Here is a 26,543-nt window from a genome sequence, read left to right as displayed (position 1 = left end):
AATATTCGGTTTCAAATCAGTGAAAATCGATTTCTGAATACATTTAGAAACCGATTTGAAACCGAAATATTCAGTTTCAAATCCGCAAGTTTCTAAATAAATTTGAAATGAAAAATGGCGTCCGTTTCAAATTCTGAAACCTTTTTCAAACCACTATTCCATTTCAAAGTTAGAAACCACATATATTCAGTTTCAAAATCCGTTTCAATTTAAAAATTGATATTTTGGTTTCAATTTTTCCAAAACAGATTTCTGTTTCCAATCGATTTCTAAATTAGAAAAAAATAGAATACTTTTTAAAACCGAAATGCATTCGGTTTTTAAATAGAAATAGAAATTCCGTTTCAAATCGGTTTCTAAATTCTGAAAAATATCCTTATGCTATTGGATTAGAAACGGAAATTCGTTTCTAATCTGTTTCAAATTAGTAGAAAATTTTTATTTTTTTATTTAATATATTATTTCCTGTATTGAAGCATATAATATAATATTAATTTTAAATGCTCAATATCATAATATTTACAATATCAGACTGTCAAATATCAAATATCAGTCAATATTATATATAAATATGACAGTGAAGGGTTATGACAATAATGTATTGTATGGAAAAATAAAATATCATAATAACAAAAAAACAAGCTACTTGTCATCGACAAGATCATCACTCATCACCACTATCAGCCTCTCTACCATCATCCTGATGAGTGGCATCTGAAGTTGGTGCTGTAAACTGCGTACCCTGCATCATTTGTGCCATCATGTTTTGCATCATTTGTTGCATGCGCTCCTCCAGTGTCTGCTCACGTTGTCGGTATCTCTCCTCTAGCATCAGCTCGCATTGTCAGTCTCTCTCCTCCATTACAGCCAAACTATCCTTGAGCGTTGCAACAGTCTGATGCAATTGTTGAATCTCTTCCTCCATTGCCTTCGACTGAGCGCAATAGGATGCAGTAGAAGATGATCCATGTGATGAGCTAGGGTAGAAAATTGATGCTTGAGATCCAATGCCATAAACCCTGTTCTTAGTCCGCCCCCCCCCCCCCCCCCCCAACTTGATAATATAGTGCGACCTCATCTACAATAGAAGGGTCACTGCACCCTCTTGTGGTTGAGACGACTGCTCCTTAAGCGCCAAAAATGCATCCTGCATAAGTCAATACACATATTTTAAATTTATTTTTCTTGGCAATTGAATAAACAAACTCACTTATTCATTTTTTTCGTATAATTGAAAGACATAAAATACTTGTTCACTTACCTTAATTGATTGTGCTCGTTCATCAACCATATCAGAGGTGCATTTCCTAGTGTGGGTCTTATGGAAAAGTTCATAAGGAAAAGGTCTTCGGCCAAGCTGGGCTTCGTGAAAAGATATAATGATTTTAGTGATGTTTATAATAATGTTCGATTATTTGCTACTAATATGTAGACAAACAATAACAAAACCAGTAAAAATGAAATCATTACCATTCTATCTGCATGAGTAGCATGTGAAACTGAACCCCCTGTATGTCTAGAGATGCCTGCCCTAACTCCCCCTATCTCATTACAGCGGTTAGCAGTGAACTGATGGCTCTTGGCTTTAAACTCTGGGCTACTCCATGCGTCCTTCCATTTTTGCATTGTACTATTAGGCATGATGACCTTGGATTTTCCTTTCTTGACATTGCACATTAGCGCTTTGTAGCGCTCTACAGCCTTACGCCTCCAAGCTTCCTTTACAAGTGGAGTCACCTCTTGCCAATCAAAGTATTTCTGTTATAAAACAAATAAAAATTAAGACAGTTGTATTAGTATGATAATATTTTTTAAAAAAATTGACAGCATTTCCCCTTAATTTTGGACAATCCAGCCTAGTTATTAGGTATTAATTGCACCTGTTAAAAACACTTCATATATTCTCAACAACAAACAACATCCACCCCAACTACAACAACTCACAACAATATATATTTTTAACATCCTCAACACAAGCTGTACATAGAACATTTAAGCCTTAATATACTTCAATTGTGTTCTTTTATATTAATTCACAAATTCTCATCACTTAAATGATATTTGTTCATAACATTCTTTTTTGAGGTTTCATAAACTATGCAAATTAGTTATCTGATAGCTAATTATATTTAAATATTTATTTTATTACCTAAAATTCATCCCAGTAAAACTCTTTTGTCTCAGGCGTGACAGTTTTCCAACAGTGCCCCTCTGGGTCCATCCTCTCCTTGAATGTATTCTTCATCTTCTTAGCACATTCCTCAGATGGATGTAACTTGTACACAAGAAAGACAGCAAATATATTGATTTTATGTAAATGTAGAAACATGGTACTTCAATTGCCAATGATATGTAATACCAAATCATAGATATAGTTAATTAATTTTTAATACTTATGTGCCATTAATGAGCTTTATTCTTTTCTTTCTTCCAAATGTAGTGAGTGATAGGCCATCCATCAATGATATTGGTGCTACCCCAACTGAATGACCTTCATGACCAGAGGTTGATCCAATTGCAGGCTCAGAAGATGGGGTAATAGGTGGTGACAGTGGAGGTGGAGGTGGAGCTCGATGCTGTGTTGAAGCAGTAGACCCCTCCGGATCTGGTGTCGACCTCCCAGTGGATCGTGAAGAAACCTGAGGCTGACCCTGTGTGGATTGGTCTAGTTGATCATTGGGCTCATCCTGCACAGGTAACTGCCTTGACTGTGAACAACCCAACAGACTTTTCTGAATGGTTACTATAATTAATAGTTAACACAAGGTAAGCTAAATTCATGTAAATAGGGAAATGAAAGGTTAAGTACATGAATTAAGATGATTAGATAATTATTCATATATCTAGGAATATGTGCAATGTATTTATTAATAGTTGTAGATGTATGCATAGTATAGACTATATGTGTGTCTAAGCTACTACTTTCGTCCCATCACAAGTGTTTTTTAAGGTTTTTGTGTAAGAGAAAATGATTGAATAAACTCATTTTTATAAAAAAAAAAATAATAATAATTAAAGTGCTTTTATATTTAATTAAGACAATGTAATAAATAAACGATACATGTATTGGGATAATAATGGACAATGATAAAATTTTAAAAAAAATTAATACTTTCTTATTTTTCTAAAACAATAAATAAAGTGGGATTTTTTTTTTTTTTGAATATGACTTGAAATGGGATGGGAGAGTGCTGTATTATGTATGGAAAAGTGAAGGGATATAGTTATTGAAATGAAATGAATGCTATCTTATCCATCTTATTCCTTTCATCTTTCTATCTCTAACAAAGTCCACTTACAAACTACATAACATTATTATTATATAATTAAAACAAACAACTTTTTTACTGTTCTTAAGGAATAGTAAAATAGCAATTTTATCTTTTTATTTTTATTCCTTTTCATTTTTGTTTTAAAGAAATTTAATGTGTATATATATATATATATATATATATATATATATATATATATATATATTCAAATTATTTCCCTTTTCAAATTTTGATTTCAATTTTAATTGTTTTTAAATTATTTAATTATCATTAAAAATAATTTTATTTATAATAAAGTGAACTAGATTTGATAGCAACAGTAAAATGGCAATTTTATCCTTTCATTTTTATTCCTTTTCATTTTTGTTTTAAAGATATTTAATATATATATATATATATAGTCAAATTATTTTCCTTTTCAATTTTAATTTTTTTTAAATTATTTAATTATTATTAAAAATAATTTCATTTATAATAAAGTGAATTACATTTTATTTTACCTATTTTGACTCTTTATTTTTAATATCTTAATTTTTTAAAATAATTTTTTTATTGTTAAAAGTAAAAACTTTCTTTTCAAATTTTCAATGATATATTTTGAAATCTTTTGAAATGCTAACTTATTATTATTATTTCTTTTTTAATTAGTTGAATCTTTTAAACTAAAATAAATGAGTCCCCTTCAAGTCATTTGGATATTTTATTTATTAATTGTTTTCAAATTTTATTAATTTATTTTAATTTTTAAAGCACATAAATTCTAATTAATTTTTCTTTTCTTTTGTTATTATCATTTTAATTTTTTTATTATTTTATTTCATTATTAAATTTACATTAGTTATTATTATCGGTAATTTTATATTATGATATAATGACTTTCACTTTATACATTAACATTATATAAATGAAATATCAGAATTCCATATTATTTTGTTAATCTATTTTACTAATATTATTTACACCACTTTTTTTCTTTTTATAAACCACTATTTTAAAACAGTAATATAATTATTATTATGTAAAAAATATTAAAAAAATAATATTTATAAAATTTTTCATAATATTTATTTAGAGTTATTCAGTATATTAAATATAAGGCTGAGCATTTAGTTTATACCGAATCATTAAAATTGAATTAACCGAATTATCATATTTTAGAAATCAAATCAAATTGAAAAGAATAAAAAATGAATAGAAGCAAACAACTCTATTCTGTTTGATTCGATTCAAACTGATCAGTTTTTTAGTTCTGATTGCTTTCTTAATTTAGATTTATTTTCAAGTTATTTGGTCTGATCTTAATCTTTATTTGAACCTTATAACCATTAATTAATGATATTAAATAATTTATATATATATAATTACATATAATTCATAAATTTTTTATAAAAATAAATCAATTTAAAAATAAATAAAGCTATTCAGTTCAGTTCGGTTCAATCAATTTTTTTCTCTTCAAAACCCAACCAAATCGAAATAATCAAAATCTTAAAAGGTAAAATTGAATTGAACTAAATTATTTTAAAAATCAAATTAAATTACTAAATTAAGGCGATTTAGTTCGGTTTATTCAGTTCAAATATAATATTATTCACTCGTAATTAAATATGCAAATTTTGTTTATAAGTAACTAATAATTGATTTTTATTTACTTTTAAATTGATTAAATGATTTTAGTATTCATTAAAAAAATAATTTTATTAATAATTTATAAGTATACTAGTTATATTATTATTATAAAATAAAATTGAATATATTTTTAGTATAAATATTTTTTTTATTTATTAATTATATTAAAAAATAAATAAAAACAATAATATCCGTTACGGACTTTTAGAGCTTGTATTACCTAAAGAAAAATCAAGCACATTAACAAATAAAATTAAAGAGAAGTAATATAATCTAGAAAATATCAAAGGTAATCAAAAGGGGTTTAAAATTATCCACTAACATAACAATTTCAACTCAAACAGAATACCAAGGGCTGAGCTATGACCGGACTAGAGATGACCCCCAAGCCCCATAGGTGCCCTCTAACTTTTCATTTTTTCAATTAAAAAAATTTTAAATATATTTAAAAGTAAAAATTTATATAATATATAAGAATTTACGTATTAGTTATTATAAATTCAATTAACAAGAATTCATTTATCATTGTCCATTTAAAATGAAAATATTCTAAATTTATTTTTTTATAACTTATCATCAAATATATTATACTAACTTTTTAATCAATTAGTAGATGAAATAGATTGAATAACATAATATTACGTTTAAGTGCTATATAGATTGAATAAAATAATATTACTTTTAAGTGCTATAGTTTACAATGATAATTTTTATATAATATATTTTAAGTATGTCTACATATAAAATATTTTTTTAATTATATAAGTATATATAAATAATTAATAAATTATTTTATAATTTTATTTAGCCTCCTCAAATATTATGGTCAAGCTCCACCGCTGCAAAATACCAACTTGCAACGATTTTACATTATATTAATACATATTTTGATCATTTTATAATCTAATAGTGGTTCCAACCATTGAATTACTAAATGCAACATAATTACTTTAGCTTTATCCGCCAACCACTGACTGCTAATCAACACTGATCATTCAAACAATCACTATAATACCATAATCAAATGTGGGTAAGCATATGGTGGCAACATGGTGCCACTGCATATGCTTGTAAAGTTCAACCCAATTTTTTCATTAAATTAAATTTCATCACAAGTAAAATACAAAAGAAGTGCGGCCAGAGTACACCAAGAGTTGATTTTCTTGATCAATACAATCATATGATGCCTTCAATAGATTTGATTATTGAATGTTCTGTGTTAATTTGGCTTAAAAGTGGAAAATGAACTGGATTAGACATGACAATTGAGCCAGTGTTGAATCTAAAAAGACAAAGCTAGAAGAGCACTACATTCTTTTTTATTGACAGAGTCAATCACATGAATCTCACTAACAACTACACACTATTGTAAATAGGTTGCTGCTCGTTAGAAGGATTTGTTTTTTCAATCCCTCATTAGTGCATCAGAAGAACTTAAAAGTTACAGAATTTATGTTCTTAGTGATAAGGAAAATACCACCAGAATTGCCCCAAGCAGCCACCATAGGCGAACTGGTCTCTCATCCAATAAGCAAAGCTGGAATCTGCAGCACCAGGGACTGAAGCAACCTCAGCCTCTGGCTCATCACATGCTCCAAAGGTCATATTTGGCTGCAAATAAGAAGAAATATTTAAGTGTTAATTAAGAGATTTACCATTTCAAGTATCCATTTTCTAAGTAGAGAAGAAAGCTAATCTCATCACCTTTAATTACCATATTTCTAACATAATTTGCGATCTCTATTACTTGCTCTTTTCTAGTATGTAAATATCAATTCATGACTTATAAATCTAAAATTAGCCAGTTGAAATAAATAGAGGAACTGAGATGAAAAAGGCGACAGCAGACCTTGCAAGAGGCAATATTTCTACAACCGCAGACTAGATGACCATTTGCAAAATCTACAGCTTCTGTACTTCCCCCGCCATCGCTTCTCTGGAGTGTTTGCATACAAATCAATCATACATGGCTCTACTTTATCCATATACTTGCCCAAAATATTAAATGAAACAAACGTACCGTCCAAACCTTGTAAAAGTCAACTGCAATGAAGTTAGGCCACCTTTTACCTGCTGAAGCATAACATGTGTTCACCATATCCATTAAGGGGGCAGAATTATGCTTGCAAGCTTGGGTTACATCTGGTCTATCAGGAAAGTAATTCACCAATACTAGTGACCTTGATGTTGTGTTCATGGCAGGTGACTCCGCACTGTTTGGACATGAACCAGCTATCATCCCACCGTCTCCATCTGTGATTTCAAAACCAACCAGTAAAAATTTTCTTCTTTTTTTAATTTATGATAAGATAATGACTCACATTGGTTTTCTATTACATATCTCCATTCATAGGCAATTTCTTCAGAAGCTTCCTCAGCTGATTTTGAAGTAAAAAACACTAGACGCTGATTCGTCTGAATCATATCATCAACAGTTGGCCATTCTCCCCCTTTTTTTGGCATTCGAGATACAGGAAACCAATATTTCTTCAGGCCAGCAGCACTTAACACATTTGTCAAGCCATTCGGTGATGAAACATAGTCCTCAATTATAATAGTAATGATTTCTGAAGGATTTGCTTCAAGAAATAATTGAACCTCTTTCAAAACATTAATTGCTGGTTGCTAGCAAATTAGAGTTCAAATTAACAAGTAGTTCAGGCAATAAGCAACTATAAATGAGAAAATAGACAGCCATTCCAAGATACTTTTATTAAAAGTTTAGTTTCATTTTTCAAAAATCCAAATATGGATTACTTGTTGAAATGGTGTTGTTACAATGAGCACAGATAATTATAGAGATCTTTTAGTTTAAGTTCCAAATTCTCATCTCAACTTCGAGGCATAAAGAATTCTTTGAATTAGACTTCTATAATGCAATAAATGGTAAGAATGACTTTGAGAGGTTAATTTCCCAACATCCCTTGAGCACTTACAAAAGCGGTAAAGTTGTAGCTGTTAGTGTATGTGCACTGCAGCCAATGTGTTAATTGCAAGTGTGATCACTTAATTCATGTATATATATATATATATACTTTATTCTTAATAAAAGGCTGCTTTATCTTTAATTATATCATTTAATTTTAATGAATATTAATTAATAAAGATAAAGTCCATGGGACTTATATGCATAGCAGTGGAAATTATAATGTTGTTATAATTATGAGATTCTGACTGCATTATAGCATTGTTCCAAAAATGTTCTTGGTCAATGTTATATCAAGATTGGACATTGATATAACTGTTGAGACCAATACACGTTGCATTTTTTCTTTTATGAAAGGAAGCAGCAGTTCTCATTAAGCTGAGGTATGTGAGATACCTAGAACCAACGTGTAAGTACTTGTGGTGACAAGTTTACTGAACTGACCCGTATGAGGATTCCATATGGAAGTTTACCTGTGTCTATGGAAAGACTCATATGACAGTCGTGTAAATGATCTTTAGACTTGAGATATTAAGTTATCTTATATAGGAATTACTGTATTTTGATACTGCTCACATGTCATTTTATATAAAGATAACGAATGTGGCAGCTGTTGGATATAGTATGAATTATGTGGAGATATTTAATTGTCAAGATAGAATTCATCACCTTAGGTAATTAAGGAAAATATTTCAATTGTTCTTGGCCAGTATGGATTATTAAATTCTTGCGCAAGGTAAAATAAGATTGAGATCTTATTTAATTAATCAATCATACTGGGAGAACATAAATGATTTATATATAGCAGACACATTCCATGCATCAATATATAAATCGAAATATTATGTTGAAGGGATATTAATTACACTGACAGACTGATCATAGAAGGTTAGTCAAACTACTTTGATAAGTTCTAATATTTGGGTGGTCATTACACATTGCTAGATGTCAATAATGATCTACAAATATAATTAATCAATTGTGAATTGATGATAAAATTAAAGTATTAATTTCATTTAATTATATTTGTTGCCAACATATTAGGAACCTAATGGGTCACACACATAAAGACTGTAAGTGAGGAATTAAATTGGATTATCAAGTTGGACTTGATAAAAATAATTTTAGAGACTTAAGGACTGATGTAACACCCTAGGCAAATCCCACATCGACAAAACATGGGAGAGATGCTGGATTCATAAGTTGATAGTTCGTAACCCCTATTGACGCGTTTTAAAACCGTGAGGGCTACGACCCAGAGCGGACAATATCACTAGTGGGCCGGACCGTTACATTTGTGGTATCAGAGCCGCTTCGCGTGCAACCTTGAACGATGGTGGGGCAAACCTCAGCGAGGACGCTGAGTCCCATAAGGGGGGTGGATTGTAACACCCTAGGCAAATCCCACATCGACAAAACACGGGAGAGATGCTGGGTTCATAAGTTGATAGTTCGTAACCCCTATTGACGCGTTTTAAAACCGTGAGGGCTACGACCCAGAGCGGACAATATCACTAGTGTGCCGGGCCATTACAACTGAAGTATAAATTTTATTTATACTGCTTAATGTCCTAATAATTAAGTATAGACTTAATTTAAAGTTTCTAAAATTATAGGAATTAATTATGTGAATTATAATTCCTATAAGGGGTCAATTTATAATTAACAAATTTAAAGGGTTAAATTTATAATTAAAAGAGGTTGTTCCCTATAAATAGGGAAGCTTGTCTTCCATTCTACATAAGTTAGAAAAGAGCTAGCACTCATAAAAACTCCCAATATATTCTCTAAGAGTGTCTTGGAGAATTTCCTCACAACCGGTCTGTGTGGATACCATCAGAGGTAGGACATCCGACTACGGTGGTTTGCTACAACCCATTCAGAGTTAGAAAATTCCACAAGCAATTTGAGGTAATTTAATTAAAATAATTTTATTTTAATTATCACCATTCCATACTTAGTTAAAGTTGATCTTGTTTAATTTAAAATTAATGCTTCCTAACAGTGGTATCAGAGCCATTTTAATTAATTATGGAATGGTTTGTTGTTGTTGGTGTTAGTTTGAGTATTAAATTCATGTGATTATATATTGTTTCTCCCAAATTTTATTTTCTTTCTCTGCTCAAATTCGGATCTGAAAATTTTGAAGATTTGGGTTTTGTTTCTCATAGATTTTAATCTATAATAAAAATAAAAAAAAAAAAAGGGAAGGAAAAATCTGCGATTTTTTTTTTTTTCTGTTTTTGAAACCCATTTGAGGGTTTTCCAAATCGAGCAAGGAAGCTCATTTGCTGCAGATTGGCTATGCCAAAGGACCATCCGGAATGCATGTTGAACGTCCGGTGGTCTTCCTGGTGGCGATGCGTCGTCCAGCCGCCTCAAATGCAGCAGATTTATGGCTGTCAAAGCCATGCGAAGCTGCTAGTTGTGTGACAGGAGAATGGCGACTTGATGTCTTCTTTGGCCGGTTCTCGCGGTGTCAACGACTCTCCTGTGGCCGAAAACAGCCATGGAGATGGTCACGAACCTCTTGCACTTGGTGGTTTCAAGTGTGGTCGGTTTTGGAAAACCCAGATCGACAAGGAAGGAGAAAGGAGCGCTTCTTTGCCACTGTTTCATAATATTTACAGTTTTGCCACTGTATTATACTGCCATTACTTTTGCTTGTAATTGCAAAACTGCCACTGCTATTATTTACAATATTGCCACCGGTCATGTGGCTGTAAATAGGTTCTTGTTTTGGCAGAATTTGCAATTATGCCATTAAGATTTCCTTATTCCAGTTTTGCCCTTGAATTTCCTATTGACTAAAATTAATAAGTACATAATATTATTTTATTAAAATTAATTCTATTTTTTTTAAATAAATAAAATTATGATTTTATTTTAGTTCAATTGGAAGATAAATTAAAATTGTTTAATTTAATATTAATTTTGGAAATTAGTTTCTAAAATTAATTTAGGGCATTTGAAATAAAGAAATTTATTGAATTAAATTGTTTAATTCATTATCAATTTTGGAAATGTGTTTCCTAAAATTGATGGCAAATTATGTAGCGTCTAAAATTGTTTTAGATTTTAATTATCTAATTAGATTAGATATTGAATTAAATTGTTTAACTCATATATATATAATATTAGAAAATTGTTTCTAAATTATATATTGCATTGGGTAGTATAAAATTTGATTTAATTGTTTTGTTAAATTAATAGGTATTTAATTGTGATTAAATTACTTATTAATTAAAGGAAATTGTTTCCAAGACAATTAAATAGAATTATTTAGTGGGAGGAACATTATATATATTTGTTTTGATTTAATATTTCTAATTGTTAGAAATATTATTTTAATTACACATGAAACCAACAACAAAAATAAGGATGATTAAATTTATTTATGCATTTTAATTTGATTATAATGCATGATGGATGGTTATGGACTAAAGACCAATGCGATTGCCCTTTATATGGTTGAATGTTTGTATATTCATAAATAGGGACTGTGTTCCGTGCCTTCTCTTATATTATGTGTTGTAAATTCTTTTCTCATCTTACTCCCCTCGAATGAAACTCGAGGTTTCAATTTCTGAAATATGTAAACGTTATATAGTTTTTAGAAAGAGTAGATAAGAAAATTATTTATGAATGTAAGCAGAAAGAGGAGCTGATGAATATACTTCAAGGAGCTGCTAAGAAGACTTGTGAAGTCCTACAATGCTACTACATAGGTTTTTGACCCTATAATTTTCTCAAACGGCTCGAGAAAATTATTTAGTAAAGTCCATAATCATCCAATTAGAAATGCATGCTAAGGGTGTATGTTATATATATGTGATGTATGATATTGCTATCATGTTAATTAATGAGACCTAAAAAATTGGCATAGACCCAAAATCCTTCATTCAAATATTAAGTACATGTTATGAACATGATGCCTGTCACACCTTACCCCTCTGTAAGGTATAACATGATCCCGTAGAATACCTAATGAACTACCGAACTTCACCAACCGATAACTCATTAAGTACTCTACAAGGGATTTTAAAATAATTTTCTTATTTTTTTTTGACAAGTGGTGAGCATTTTCTAATAAGTACTTGAAACATTTAGTTAAAATTAAAACTAGTTAATATTTTTGGCCCATTTTATTTTTACGCAAATTTTATAAAAATTTTGACAGAGTTCCCTCTGTATCTCGAGAAAACAGTTCTTCAAATACCTGTAAAAAGCACTTCTAAAAATTTATCTCAACCACTACTTTAATTTTACAATCAAACTCAATCAATTTCACAATCATTTCAATAAATTTCTCAAGTTCAAAGTTCAATAATCCTTAGCATACTAGCAATACATTTTATTTAAATTAAATAAAATAGTTGTACTCATATTTCATTAGAGACAACACAATTTATGTATATTCTTACAAAATTTACATCAAAAGAAATACAAACTAAACTTTATTACAAACTTCATACAAGTTTTTGTACAAGCTGCTCAAGACCCATTTGCACGTCCATACATTTATATGCAATACATACATGAAAAGAAATATTTATAATTAGGGTATAAATTATACCCGATGACTTTAAGCTGATAGCTCTTCACACCTCAGCAGCTCAGTCTGCTGCTCCTCTAGTCTCTGTATTTGCGACAGCATACAAAGCTATCGCTGAGTGGTGAACTCAGCGGTGCACAAACTAATAATTTAAAACTTAATACAATTTATGTTTGACAATTCATAACAAATAGAATTTTAAAATTTCTAAATTCTTCAAAATCCATGATCTTCAGAAATCAATATTTTCATTCATGCAAATTATTCATTTGAATAACATTTTGATCAAATAGTAACTATTTAGTTACATTTCTTTTAAATTCCGAAACAATACAAAAATTTTTGAATCACTGACAAATTATTTATTTCAATCACAATTTATCAAATCATGCATAATTTAAAGGGCGTTGCCAACAATACACACAGTCGAACCCATGACCCAAAATTCACATAGATGCCGTGTTGTACACTACGACATTTCACATTCTCCTAATAACCGAGGCTAAAAGGGAGAAACAAAGACTAGCTAGTATATATGAGTACTCATTCACATCATTCCCCAACTGGCAAGCCAGAGAGGAAGAAACTCGCCCCATCAAGTGGAGGAGTTATCTCACTAGACAAGCTAATGAGAATTCACAACATATTTTGTCATGTCAACTGTGGTTTCAAATCATATTCAAAACAATTTCTATTTACAAAGCATTAACAAATCAACATATTTAATCATCAGAAATTCATGCTCAAGGTTGGCAACACATCAAACTTAAAAGTTACAATCCTCAAAACAATGCAATAAATCCTTAAATGCATAAGAAAATTTATATTCAAATTATACAATTTCATTCAATAAGTTAAAATTCTCAACACAACAAAATCATAAATCATACAATAAATTTATTTCAAACCAATTTGGAATTGAAAAATAACAAAAGAGTTAGTTGTGCACAAACCTCAAACGAGTCGTCCCTTAGCCTCGACTCGGTTCCTCGGGTTCCTTCCCGATATTCTTTTCAACTGAAACACACAATTTTACAATGTTTCAGTACTAGAACTTAACATAGATCCAAAATAAATTTAGCTTCACAATTACTTAGCTCTAACGTGTTAAATTTGACGTTCTCGAAATTTTGTGTTTCGGGTTACTATTCACTACACTATTCAAGTCAAATTGTTGACTTTTTAAGGCTTAATAGGTATGGGAACTCCAACTTCACCCACATACCACATTTTGGTCATTAAACTTGTTGGTTTTGGTCATTTTCTCAAAATTTAGGTCATTTTGGCAAAATTGCCAATTTTCGATTTTGGTGCTCCGAAGTTGCACTGTTCCATTGGTCGATCTACTGTTGGAATTTGACAATACTTCCTTCATAGAAAATGTTCCTTATCGTCTTAAGTGTATTCTCATTTTTGGATCACCTCAATCGGAGTTTTGTAGCTCAAGTTATGGCCAAAATACAATTAATGTTCACGTGCACTGTTCATACTGGTATTCTGGTTCTAACAGATTTTTGATCCAAATTTGTTCAGTAATTTGATCAAGTTAAGTTCATAATTTGGTCTAACTTTCTTCATATGAAATGTTCTACTATGTCTTAGGTTTCCATCGGTTCAAGAATCACCTAAATCTGAGTTTCCTAGAGAGATTTATAGCCCTTCAAACATTACTGCTCAAATGGAATTCAGCAGAATCACAGGTACAGTAACTCAACTTTGCTCAATAATTTGAATATGTTAATGGCATAATTTTGGGTGGTGTTCTTCATGAAAGTTTTAGATCTATGTCCTATCTAATTGTTGGTAAAATTTCAGGTCAATTTGACCTGTTTAGCTTGAGTTATGACCAAATGAACAGTTTGGTCAGTTTGGTGCAGTGGCAGCCTGCTCTCATTTCATTTTGGTCAATTGGTTCACTAAGTTTTAGTCAGTTTTTGGCCATGGTTCCTTGATGAAAATTGTGCTATTTTATGTCTATTTTCATCTCCAATTGGTGGCATATCAATTGGACTTGTAAAATTTCTGTTTTGGTCCTTCAAAGTTGGTTTGGTCATGCTGCCAGCAGCATGACCAATTGACCTACGAATTTATCTTCCATTCTAACAATTCCCATACATTTCTTTTGGTCATTATTGACCATTTTTCAGTCCACAATTGGTCAAAGATATCATTTATGCATTTCTCCAAAATTTAGTTCACAAACCCTAACATTCAAACCCTAATCTCACTAATTGTTTCATTTAACCAATTCAATGCCTATATACATGCTTCTTTAACTCTATCAAGCTCATATACACCTTTAAGTCCATCAAATTCATGCACACACATCAAACCCTAGCTAGCCTAAATTCAGCTTTGATCCCTCACAATTATCTTTGTTTCATTTTAAGTTACTTTCTAAGTTAATTAAACTAAGAACATAGAAATTTAGTAAAAGAATTCAAATTTATATACTAACCTTTGTTTGATTTTCCAATCACTAATTTTCTTCTCTTTTTTCTTCTTTCTTGCTTCTTCAATCTCCTCTTCTAGTAGCCCAAACAAAGCTTAATCATAATTTAGTAGAATTTTTGGGGAGTTTATGGGGTTGATTCAAGCTTTGAAAGCTTGAATTTCATGGCTATGGAGGAAACTAAGGAGAAAAGAGAGAGAGAGGAGAGATGCACGTTTTTGAAGAAGAAGAATGATTTTTTTTTTCTTTTCTTTTATGTTTTTATCCTTATGGAAGACAACAATTAATCCATTTAATTAATTTATTAATTATATGACTTATGGCATCATGCATGATATCATGCATGATGTCATCTTCCTACACCTTTTTAACTTTTTCATTTTCTCTTCTTTTTTTTTCTATTAGTTCTTTAATTTAATTCTCGATTCCGAAATTTTCTTTTCTCCGATTTTATTTGACAGTTAGGTCAGGAGTCAGCTCTCGGGGTCAATTGACCAAATTGCCCCTCGCCGGTTCATCCCGGTTTGCAAATAATTCCATATTTCTTTCGGCTCCCTGACCTAATTATTTGACTGACTTAACAGTTCTTTTTCATGATTTTCTCTTTTCCACTGTGTTCATAAGGGTCCTAAGGACCGCAGCGTCACTTTTTACGGTTCGAAATTTGAGTTTAAAATGACTTCACAGTCGTTCCCGAGGAGGTCACTCATCGCTGTGACTCTCGGCTCGTTTAACCTCTTATGTTCTGTTTTTCTTATTTATAGTTAACTAATTAAACATTACTAATTATTTGTGTTTATAGCTTCTCAAGTTGTCTTAAGTGTGGCCCTAATCCCAATAATTGTCCGGACCGACACCGGTCACCGGAACAGTGAAATCTACCAGGCTATGCAAACGGGGGTGTTACAATTCTCTCCTCCTTAAAATAATTTCATCCTCGAAATTCTGTTCACTATCTGTCCTCAAATAGTCATACATATTGTTTTCTCGCGTTTTTCTCACATTTCTGCGTAGCTTCATAATCAGAATAATGGTCTGTAGCACTTTAACCAATACTATTTACTCATCAATTGCTTACCTCGTGTGCCAAGTTTCTTATGAGCTTCTGTCATAAGTTAGATTCAATTTCATTTCAATTTTAGAGGTAAGCAAATCTGTGAGCTAGTGGATCCACTCTTTCTAGGACCTCGTATGATCCTATGGGTGAGAACTTAGTTTTACTCTTTTCTTATCAAATCTCTTGATCATTTGATGAAACCTTCAGTTTAGTTTAGAATATTTTAGTCTTTTCTTGTTGTTGTTTTAACAATTATTTTCCTTTATAGTCTTTTTTCTTAAATGACCTTGTTGGTCATATATGAACTGCTTATCTCTTTCTTGGCCATAGGTCCATAACCATTATCTTACTATCTCCATTTATGACCAAGGCCTATGTGCCATTTTGCACCATCTTGTTTGCTTTTGTTTAACTTATTTCCTTCTTGATAAAATAGTTCGGGATATCATTACGCGTCTTAAGTAAGTTGTTTGCCCTGGTGGCAAATTCTCATCTAGTGTTTTTCTCATTTTTTTACTGTTCTATTTGTTTCTTTTCATTTTACAACTTAACTTTAATTATTTTATTCCTCAATCTTATCTTCTTCCTTAACTTGGCTGTCGAGTCGTAATTTAGTACCTCTTATCGTCCCTAATAAATCCACTATACTTCAATATTACTTTGATTTGGTCCTCTGACCATTCTAGTCAATACTTTAACTAATATTCATAATATTTCTTTATTACATTCGCACTAACTATTCTAATTTTTACTCTCACAACTCTTTTATCTATCAATATTCTATAGCTTATTTTCCGCTAGTCTGTGATCATTACCTTTTTTTTTTAACCATAAACAATTCTTTAATCTTAAGAAGGGAGTCTACCGGACTCTCCTGTTTCCCATGCTATTCAAAAGTTCTGCTTGAATTCTAATCCAATCCTTATGATCCGCATAATAAAATTGGAAGATTTAGTGGTCGTCTTAATTACTATTATGGTCTCACTTTGCACATTATCCATTTGGCATGCATATATCATATACTTGCATACATTCTCATACATCTCATGCATACATGGATAAAGAAATAATATGGTATGATCATGGACTTTCTAAGGGATTCAATTCTGAGCCACCAAGAATTGAATTAGGACATTCCTAGGTGTATTTCATTCATTCATTTTACAAGAGTTGCTAAAGGAGTACATAATCAAAACTTGATCTTGATTTCCTCCCACTGGTCCCACCAATGCTCTTGACCTCCTTGATCTTCTTGCAATTCAATTACATTGTAATCCTTGGCATACCAAGGCGAATTTATAAGAATATGGACTTTAAAGTCCTCAAATAAATGAAATTGCAACCCAAATTATTACAACATTTATAATATATGCCACTAAAATAAAATTAATTATTTTACAACCCAAAGAAAATAAAAGAAATAAATCCAATCACATTGGTCTTTTATTATCCATGATCATCCTTCATGCATATTACCATTTAACAATTAAACAAAACATACATACTAAAATTAAATTGAATTTCTCATATTCAACTAAAAAATTCATATTTGAATCTCATTCAAATAAATTTAAAAATTCAGATTTGAATCTAATTCAAACAAATTAAATTTAGAAACTCTTTCCAAATTTAATACCTTGAAAATAATTTTTAAAATTTAATTGTGTGATTAAAATTCTTAATTAAATAATTTAATTAAGCATGGGCCTAATTATGGGCCTTAAATACACAACAATTGTATATTGAAAGCCCAAACCATGCGCACCCATGGAGTACCATTGATGCCACCACCATGGAATGTCCAACCAGCCTTGAATCAATCATAATTTGATCAAAATCACACAATTAAATCTCAATAAACAATCTAAATGGCAAATATAGTGGCTCTGATACCAATTGATGGAGCGAAAGCATGGTGATAAGTTCATTAGAGCATTGAATTTCAAAAATTTTCTTCTAGGGTTACATGCATCATACCACATCTCTTATGTGCCTAATTAATTTCAATGCTCAATTGCATATTAAAACACTTTTAATATGTATTAGGATCTATGTTTACCATTCAAGATTGTGAATTAACAAATTAATTCATTTAAACCCTAGTTTAAAAGAGGAGTTAGAGCACTAAACTCTTTGATGCACTATAGATGTAATTGGCACCTTTAGGAAGCACCTAGGACCCCAAGTGTTGTCCCTCTAGCTTGTCCACACCAAGATCACCAATAAGCAGCCCCCAATTTGCTTCTTAAGCCTTTGCCAACCAATTACAAATTGGGTTTTTGCCTTTAGAGAGATTGTATGTGTGTATAGGACACTAAAAATAATTTCTAGCAATTTTAATTCAAAGGGAATGGAGTGATTCTCTTTGAATTGATGAGAAAAGATGAAGAGAAGAGAGGGAGAGAGGTGTGCCGCCACACATAAGAGAGAAAGGAGAGGTGGCTGACTTTTCTTATAGCTTCTCTTTATATAATTAGGTCAAGTAATCACTTAAACCCTTTGCCACATGTCACCACCACATTACATCTTATTTTTAATTGACGCAATCACATTAAGCCAAGTGTCAAAGCTAGACTTAATCTTGACTTTGATCACCTTTGCATGATAGGAATACAAATGGCAAACTTATATGATGCCATGTGTCACCATCTTATGGTACCACATGTCACCATGTGAAAAGACCAAATTATCCTTATGTTGTAATTTTGAGTTCTCAACCCAAAAACATTATTTCTCCTCTTCTAATCAATTTATATCAAATATAAATTAATTAATCTCTATTAATTAATTTCTCACAATTAAATTCATATTTAAATACTTTAAATATAAATTCAACTTATACTATACATCCAATAACCTAGATTTGGTTCATCATCAATAATAGCATTCATGAAAGGAGCAAGTCTGTACGTTAAAATCTTTGCAATGATTTTATAAATAACATTACACAGCCCTATAGATCTTAGGTCTTTCATAGACTTCACCTGCTTAACCTTAGGGATGAAAGTAATTACAGTGTGGTTAATATTTCTAAGCATTCTCCCTCCCTCAAAAAAACTTTTAACGGCCATACATATGTCTTCCCCAATTATGTGCTAGTATGTTTGATAAAATAATGTTGTTAGACCATCCTCTTCTGGCGCCTTTGATGGGTTGATAGAGAAAACAACACTTTTAATCTCTTCCACTAAAACTGGTGCTATCAACTTTCCTGTTAGCAAACCCTGCTGTAATTGAGTTGAAGTCCGAGGGGGATTGGGTGGTATAGATGTGAAAAAAGTAATTCCTTACAACGTTCTGAATGTCTGATAAATATGATTTCCAAGCATCCTGCGAGTCTTGAAGACCTGCAATAAAGTTCCTCTTTCACCTGTGAACCACCTTTGCATGAAAGAAAGCTGTATTCTTATCCCCAGCCTTGAGCCAATGCAATCATGCCTTTTGCTCCCAGTACTTTTCCTCATTTTTAATTTCCCTAATCAGCTCATTCTCAATATCCCTTATCAGAGTAGCATTCCACTCTTCCATATGCAATTTTGCATCATCCAAAGCTTTCTGTAGCTCAAAAATTCTATTCCTTGAATTGTAATGATATTGTTTACTCCATAAGACCAAGGCATGTCTACTTGACTTTTACTTAGAGAACACCTTATACATTGGAGATCCCCCACTATTTGGCCCCCTGATCTAATAATATTTTCCACTTCCGGCACAGTTATCCATCGAGAGTCAAAAAGGAATTATGTCCTGGCTTGTGTCATCGGAGGAGAAATTGAGACTAGGATAGGCTTATGGTCTGATCCTTTATCCTCTAAGTAATCAACCCGAGCATTTGGATACCAGACCAGCCATTGATAAGAAGAGAGAGACCTATCCAATCTTTCTTAGATGTTGCTATGACCATTTCTATGATTGTTCCATGTAAACATTGAACCATAAAAACCCATGTCTATTAACCCAAAATCATCCATAAAATTTTTGAAGCAAATAACTCTATTATCATGAATTCTATCTCCCCCCCCCCCCCCCCCTCCTCCCCCCTCTCCCTCTTCTCAGATTCTCTAAGAACCGAGGTAAAATCCCCAACAACTAGACAAGCATCTTTCACTTCTCATTGATGCTGTAGCAAGAAGTCAAACTAGTCTCTATGAATATCCTCATCTGAATTAGCATGAACTAACAATGCATCCCAAACATATCCAGATGTAGGATCTACAATCATCACATGCACAAAAAAGTTAGCCAGTTTAATCACTGTTACATCAAAATTGGATCTCCAAGCAAAACATAAGCCACCAGCTATTCCAACTAGATCTATTGTGATTAGATCATAAAACCCACACTTATGAAGCTTTTGTTGTAGCACTCATGTCTTGTTTTTTGTTTCCATTAAGAAGATAAAATATGGGGAATGGGAAGAACATGTCCCTTTCAAGTTGTGGATCTTCAGGGGGTCCCCACACCTTGACAATTCTAGCTCAGTAGCTTCATTGATCTCGGTGGGGCCATTTTAGGTTGGCTTCCTCCACCCTATCAGAAAAGAACTCAACTACACATTGCTTCTTATAACTTGCCTTAATTTGCTCTCCATTCCTTCTCCGTTTCTCCGAAACTTCCAACGTAGCATTCCTTTCATTTCCTTCCTCCTTCTCTAAGTCTGTTTGCATTTCCTGAATTACAACACTCGTTTCAACCCCTGACTTGGTTCTCGCCTGTCTCTTCCATTTCCTATTACCTTTGGCTGACACCTCCTGAGATGTGATAGCAGTAATTTGTTGGCTCGTAGTTTCATTCACGTGTTCTTTTGGCTTATGGAAAAGCTTGGAAGCTATCAGAACGAGCTGATCAAAGGACAACAATTCATCAATACCCTAGGGTAGATGCTGAAATTCCAGAGGGTTATAATTTTGGGGCGTTTCAATTACTTCCTTATTCCATGAAGGTGATGAGGCTGAAGGCCTTGGACTCATCTGTGAGCTTGGACTGGTTTGAGGTTTTAGGTCTTCTATGTGATGCCCCTCACCCGTCTACAATGTAGCCGAGTAAAGCGTGTCACATTCGGTGCCTGAGCACCCTATCTTATCTTGTCCTGTCCATTGTTAATTTTAAACTTCATAGAAAACATGTGGTAAATTTTTTTTTATCACAATTTATTTCTGTGGAGATCCGGATAAAGCCTCATCTGTTTTATTAGCGTCTGGCGGGTTCCAATATTTACCTGTCAACATAATTATATTCCATTCATATTTTTCCATGTCATGTTATGTCATCAAACATTCATATAATTTACTCATAATCATTCATATAAAAGTTTATACACAATAATTTATAATTTCATTTACAATCTCAAAATGTAATTACATGATGTTTATGTACAATAAACCAAAATACAAAATCTAATACATGGGCCCTACCAACAAAATATAAACTGCTGAGGTGACTAGCAGACACTGGCAAATCTGATCAATCTCGGTCAAGGCACTACTACTGTGACTGCTGCTGCTGCGTCTGTGTCTGGTCTCCAGTACCTACGCGATGCAAAACCAATGCGCTAAGCGAATTGCTTAGTGGTGCATAATTTTAAAGAAAAGTAACTAAATAATTAAAAATAATAATTCCAGGTAAATTTCATAAATTCTAAGTCTTGACAGATTTATTTAACTTTGGGATCAATTTATTTATCAGGATCTTATCTATGCATTTGTTTCATTTTCAGTCTTTTTAAAATCATATCAGTGCCTAAGTAACCTATAACAGATTATAAAGGCTGGATACACGAGAGCATACTGGTTAGACATCCATATGTCTACCCTGTATACAACTGTCATGTCAGGCACAAGGCCAGCGGGCAGGCTTTTAAAACCAAAAATGAAATTATGTACAATGGCCAATGGGTAGACATAAAGCCTATAAAACAATCATATCACACATATTTTATCAGTCAATGATTATTCATGTAGGCAGTACTGCTATCTGTAGTCCTTAATTGGTATACCAATCGATCCAAACTATATACATAAACCTAGGTTTACTTTAGGCAATTAAGCATTATTAATTTCTTATTAGAAATTTCATGTCAATTTGTAGTGAGAAAGTGGGTCCCACATACCTATTTTATGTAATTGAGTGTTTAGCAACATATTAGGGTTAAAATCCTACCATAAAATTATTTATCTCATGAACCTTTCTTTAGGTTCAGTTTTAATATCTTAATTTTACCTATTAACATGAAGGAAGTATGGCCACTGTTTGGCCATACTTCCTTCATGGAAGTTATTCCTCTATGTCTTGTCTTTATTTTTCCTTTTTGAATCATGTCATTTGGATTTCTAGAACTTAAGTTATGGTCAAATAACCATAACTAGTTTATTTCCTAATTCTGGATCCTTAGTTAGGCAGATTTTGGAGTTACATTTTACCAATTTAATTGAACATGTTGTAGCCACTTTTAGGCTTAGTGTTCCCCATAGAATTTGTTTCCCTATGTATTATGGTCACTCAAAATTTTGGATTGCAATTTTTCAATTTTTATAGAATTAATTATAGTCAAATCACTGGCCTGGACTCATATACCCTATGCTAAAAGGATTCCAGTTCAGATCAGTGGCTTTGACTCAACTTTTAGGATTCTTACATTCATAATTTAAGAAAAGTGTCTAAAATAAAGTTGGAGCCATATTTCTTAAGTTTCCATAACAGTATGGCTCATGCCAATTAAAGTTTTCTAGTGGAAGATATGACTAAAAGGCTGTTCTGGGGTCAAGTGGTCACTTAGGCAATTTCCAAAATTTGCATACTAACTTGACCTAGCCAATTGACCTAGTTTCCTTAATTTTTGGGTTTTGGTCAAGATACCAATATTGTATATTTATGTCTTGTGGAGATTTTGCCACTGGTTTCATTGCATTTGGATTTTTGTAGACCAAGTTATGGCCTCTTTACCAAAACTGGTTGGGTAAGCCTATATCTAGCAATTTCTGGGCAATATGGTTCTGGATAGTTTTGTGATTTAACTTGGGCCAGCAATTTAGTTTGGTTAGAGGCATTTCTGGGCCCTGTATCCATCATGAAAGTTGTAGTGCTATGTCTAAGATTTCCAATGGTATAAAATTCAGGTCATTTGGATATGTCTAGAGGGATTTATGACTAAATGAATGTGTACTGTTCATTTGGTCATTTTTCTGGGTTCATTGTATGGTCAGCCAGATTGGGACAGTAGATTGGTCAATTTTTGGATAAAATTTGGGCATGGTTTCTTAATGAAAAATAGAGTATTTTGGGTCTAGTTTCATCTCCAATTGGTTTCATACCAATTGGAGCAACACAATTCAAGTTATGGCTTAAAACACATACTGGACTTATAAAGTCCCAAACCTGCATGGAAAATGTACACTCCCAAATCATTTCCTCCAACTCTCAAACTACAAATTGACATTCATGGCACTTCTAAATATCATCAATTCAACTCAACAAAGTCAAATTCCAGCAATTACACAAAATCTTTGTGACACCCCTTACCCGTTTACAGTATAGCCGAGTAAGATATGCCACACAGTGTGCCGGAGCACCATATCTTATTTTATTACAATTTACTCTTTTCTTAATTTATTTATTTATTTATTGATTTATCACAAAGTGAAATTTATGTCATTTAATTTATTTCTAGATATTTTGAATTAATTTAAGGTTTCAAAAATTTTACAGAAAATCCGGCAGAGTGCCGGTTAAAAATAGAGAAAAAAACAGTTCTTCGGAACCTATAGATAATACTTCCAATAATTTTCTCAACCCACAACTCCAAATAATCATCATTTCTCAATTAATTTCTCATCAAATTCTCAGTAATTCCTCAATTTGTCATTCATTCATTTCATATCAAAATCATACTCAGATTTTGAATAAATACTCAAATTTTATCTATAAACACAAATTTATAAATAATCACATTAATACAAAATTACATTACAGAAGTTTTAAATATACATAATAAAATAGAAGTTTAATTACAAAGTTTACAAAAATTACAAAATATAAAATGGGACCTAGTGTCCTACCAATGCACTGTAGCCTGAGAGGTGACTCCGACTCTATGCAAATCTGTGGCTTCACCCAGTCTGTGGTCTGCTGGGCTCTCTATCAGTCTCTCCAGAACCTATGCGTGGTAAAGGTAACGCGCTAAGAAAAATTGCTTAGTGGTGTCAATAATAAAATAAAAAGAACTAAAATGGAACAAGCATGCAAAGTGTGTAGACGGGTAAAATATGCCACATAGTGTGCCGGAGTAACATATCTTATTTTATTACAATTTACTTTTTTCTTAATTTATTTATTTATTTATTGATTTATCACAAATTGAAATTTATGTCATTTAATTTATTTCTAGAAATTTTGAATTAATTTAAGGTTTCGAAAATTTTACAGAAAATCCGGCAGAGTGCCGACTAAAAATGGAGAAAACAGTTCTTCGGAACCTATAGAAAACACTTCCAATAATTTTCTCAACTCATAACTCCAAATAATCATCATTTCTCAATAAATTTCTCATCAAATTCTCAGTAATTCCTAAATTTGTCATTCATTCATTCATTTCATATCAAAATCATACTCAGATTTTGAATAAATACTCAAATTTTATCTATAAACACAAATTTACAAATAATCACATTAATACAAAATGGGACCTAGTGTTCCTACCAATGTACTGTAGCCTGAGATGTGACTCTGACTCTATGCAGATCTGTGGCCTCATCCAGTCTGTGATCTGCCAGGCTCTTTATCAGTTTCTCCAGAACCTACGCGTGGCAAAAGCAACGCTCTAAGCAATACTACTCAGTGGTGCCAATAATAAAATAAAAAGAACTAAAATGGAACAAGCATGCAAAGTGTATGCAGGTTTTCCATACGGGCAATTTCTGGTACTTATTTGTAGTATTATTAATTTATTACTGTTTATATCAATTATTTAATTAAATTTATCAACTTTCATTTTTGGTTGCCCAAGCAACCTATACTAGATGACTAAATTGGATAAACGGGTAAACTGGCACTAGGTACCAAGTACCTCGGGCCGTCACACCATCAGTCACAAGGTGTCTCTTGGTGTGCAACAAAACAGCTAATGAGCTGTAATAAATATTAGGCACAATGCCAAGTATCACAACAATATCAGAATGGCTAAAAGCCATAAAATCACCGAATGGCCGCTTAAGCCATAAATCACAAAATGGCATGATACCATATGCAGTACTACTATCCGAACCCTATTGGCATGCCAACCTATCCAACCCAATCTTACTAGGTCTACTAGGGCATATTATAAAATTCTTGATTAAATTTTTGTGTTCCACATGTAAGATTACTATTCATTTTACCATTTAAGTCAAAATATTGACTTTCCCATACATAATAGTTACATGAGTTCTAATCACATAAAATTACCACATTTTGGTTCCCAAAAGTGTTGGCATTAGTTGCCTATCAATACTTCAAACTAATAGGAAATAAATAAAAAATTTCAGTTTTGGGTATTAGAGTTCACTATTCCATTAGGCCATTTTACAGTAAGAATTTAGCCAAATGTTCTTAATCAAAGTTGTTCTTTATTGTGTATTCTTTAATTCCCTTTTTAAATCACTCCATTTGGAGTTTTCTAGCTCAAGTTATAGCCATTTTACCATAACTGGTTGGATGGACTTTTACTCAGAATTTCTGGGCAATTCTAGTTCTGTTAGATTTTATAGCTCAACTTTGGTTAGCAATTTCATTTGGTTAAGTTCAGAATTGGAGTTTGTGTTCTACATGAAAGTTGTTCTAAATTGTCTATGTTTTTCATTGATATAAATTTTAGGTCAATTGGACCTTTCTACACTGAGTTATGACCAAATGAATGAACACTGTTCATTTGGTCATTTTGCCCAGGCAGAATGTGTATTACCCAGGTTTGGTAAATTTTTAGGTCAGTCTATTGTGATTTTCTGGGCAGGGTTCCTTTATCAAAGTTGTACCATTATGTACCTAATTTCATATCCAATTGTCTTTGCACCAATTGAACCTACACAACTCCAGTTATAGCTGCCCAAATCTGCTGCACTCACACCCAGTCCTGCAGGTCACACTAGGCAGCATACCTAACTTCAATTCCCATAGCACAAATCACTTCACTTCCTAATCACACATAGCCAAATGGTCACTAATTGACCATTAGAACTTCCTTTCACCAATACATGAGCAAATCTCAAATTTGTGCCCCAAACCCTAACTCCAACCATTTCAATTCTTCAAACATATACAATCAATGGATCAATTCACACTTCCAATGATGTATACACAAAGTTTAAAGGATTAATTGACACTAATCTTGTTGTGTGCCAACCCAAGGTTGACAACCTCCTTTATTTTCACTTCTTTTTGCTGCCCAAGTATTGCTCTAATGGTGATGACCAATTTTTGTGAAGGGAAAATGGGGATTTATGGTGGAAGGAAGTGAGAAATCAAGCTTAAAATGAAGCTTTAATGGACGTTGAAAGAGAAGAGGAAGAGGCTGCCGAAAATTGGAGAAGAAAGTGAGCAGAATTTGTGTTTCATTTTTTACTCATTTTCCCCTTTTTAAATGAATTTAATGTTGTTGTTAAATGGTGATTGGTGGAGAGCAC

At 32.1% G+C, this 26,543-nt stretch overlaps 1 pseudogene; it reads right to left on the bottom strand.

The window, feature by feature from the left end:
• Positions 1 to 6,196: 6,196 nt before the first annotated feature.
• LOC110655065 (PI-PLC X domain-containing protein At5g67130-like) lies at positions 6,197 to 20,861 on the bottom strand (annotated as a pseudogene).
• Between the last annotated feature and the right edge of the window lie 5,682 nt (positions 20,862 to 26,543).

This window comes from Hevea brasiliensis, chromosome 14 (genome assembly GCF_030052815.1).
Source record: "Hevea brasiliensis isolate MT/VB/25A 57/8 chromosome 14, ASM3005281v1, whole genome shotgun sequence".
NCBI lineage: Eukaryota > Viridiplantae > Streptophyta > Magnoliopsida > Malpighiales > Euphorbiaceae > Hevea > Hevea brasiliensis.
The sequence above is the reverse complement of the archived record's forward strand: the minus strand, read 5'-3'. Positions and strand labels throughout refer to the sequence as shown.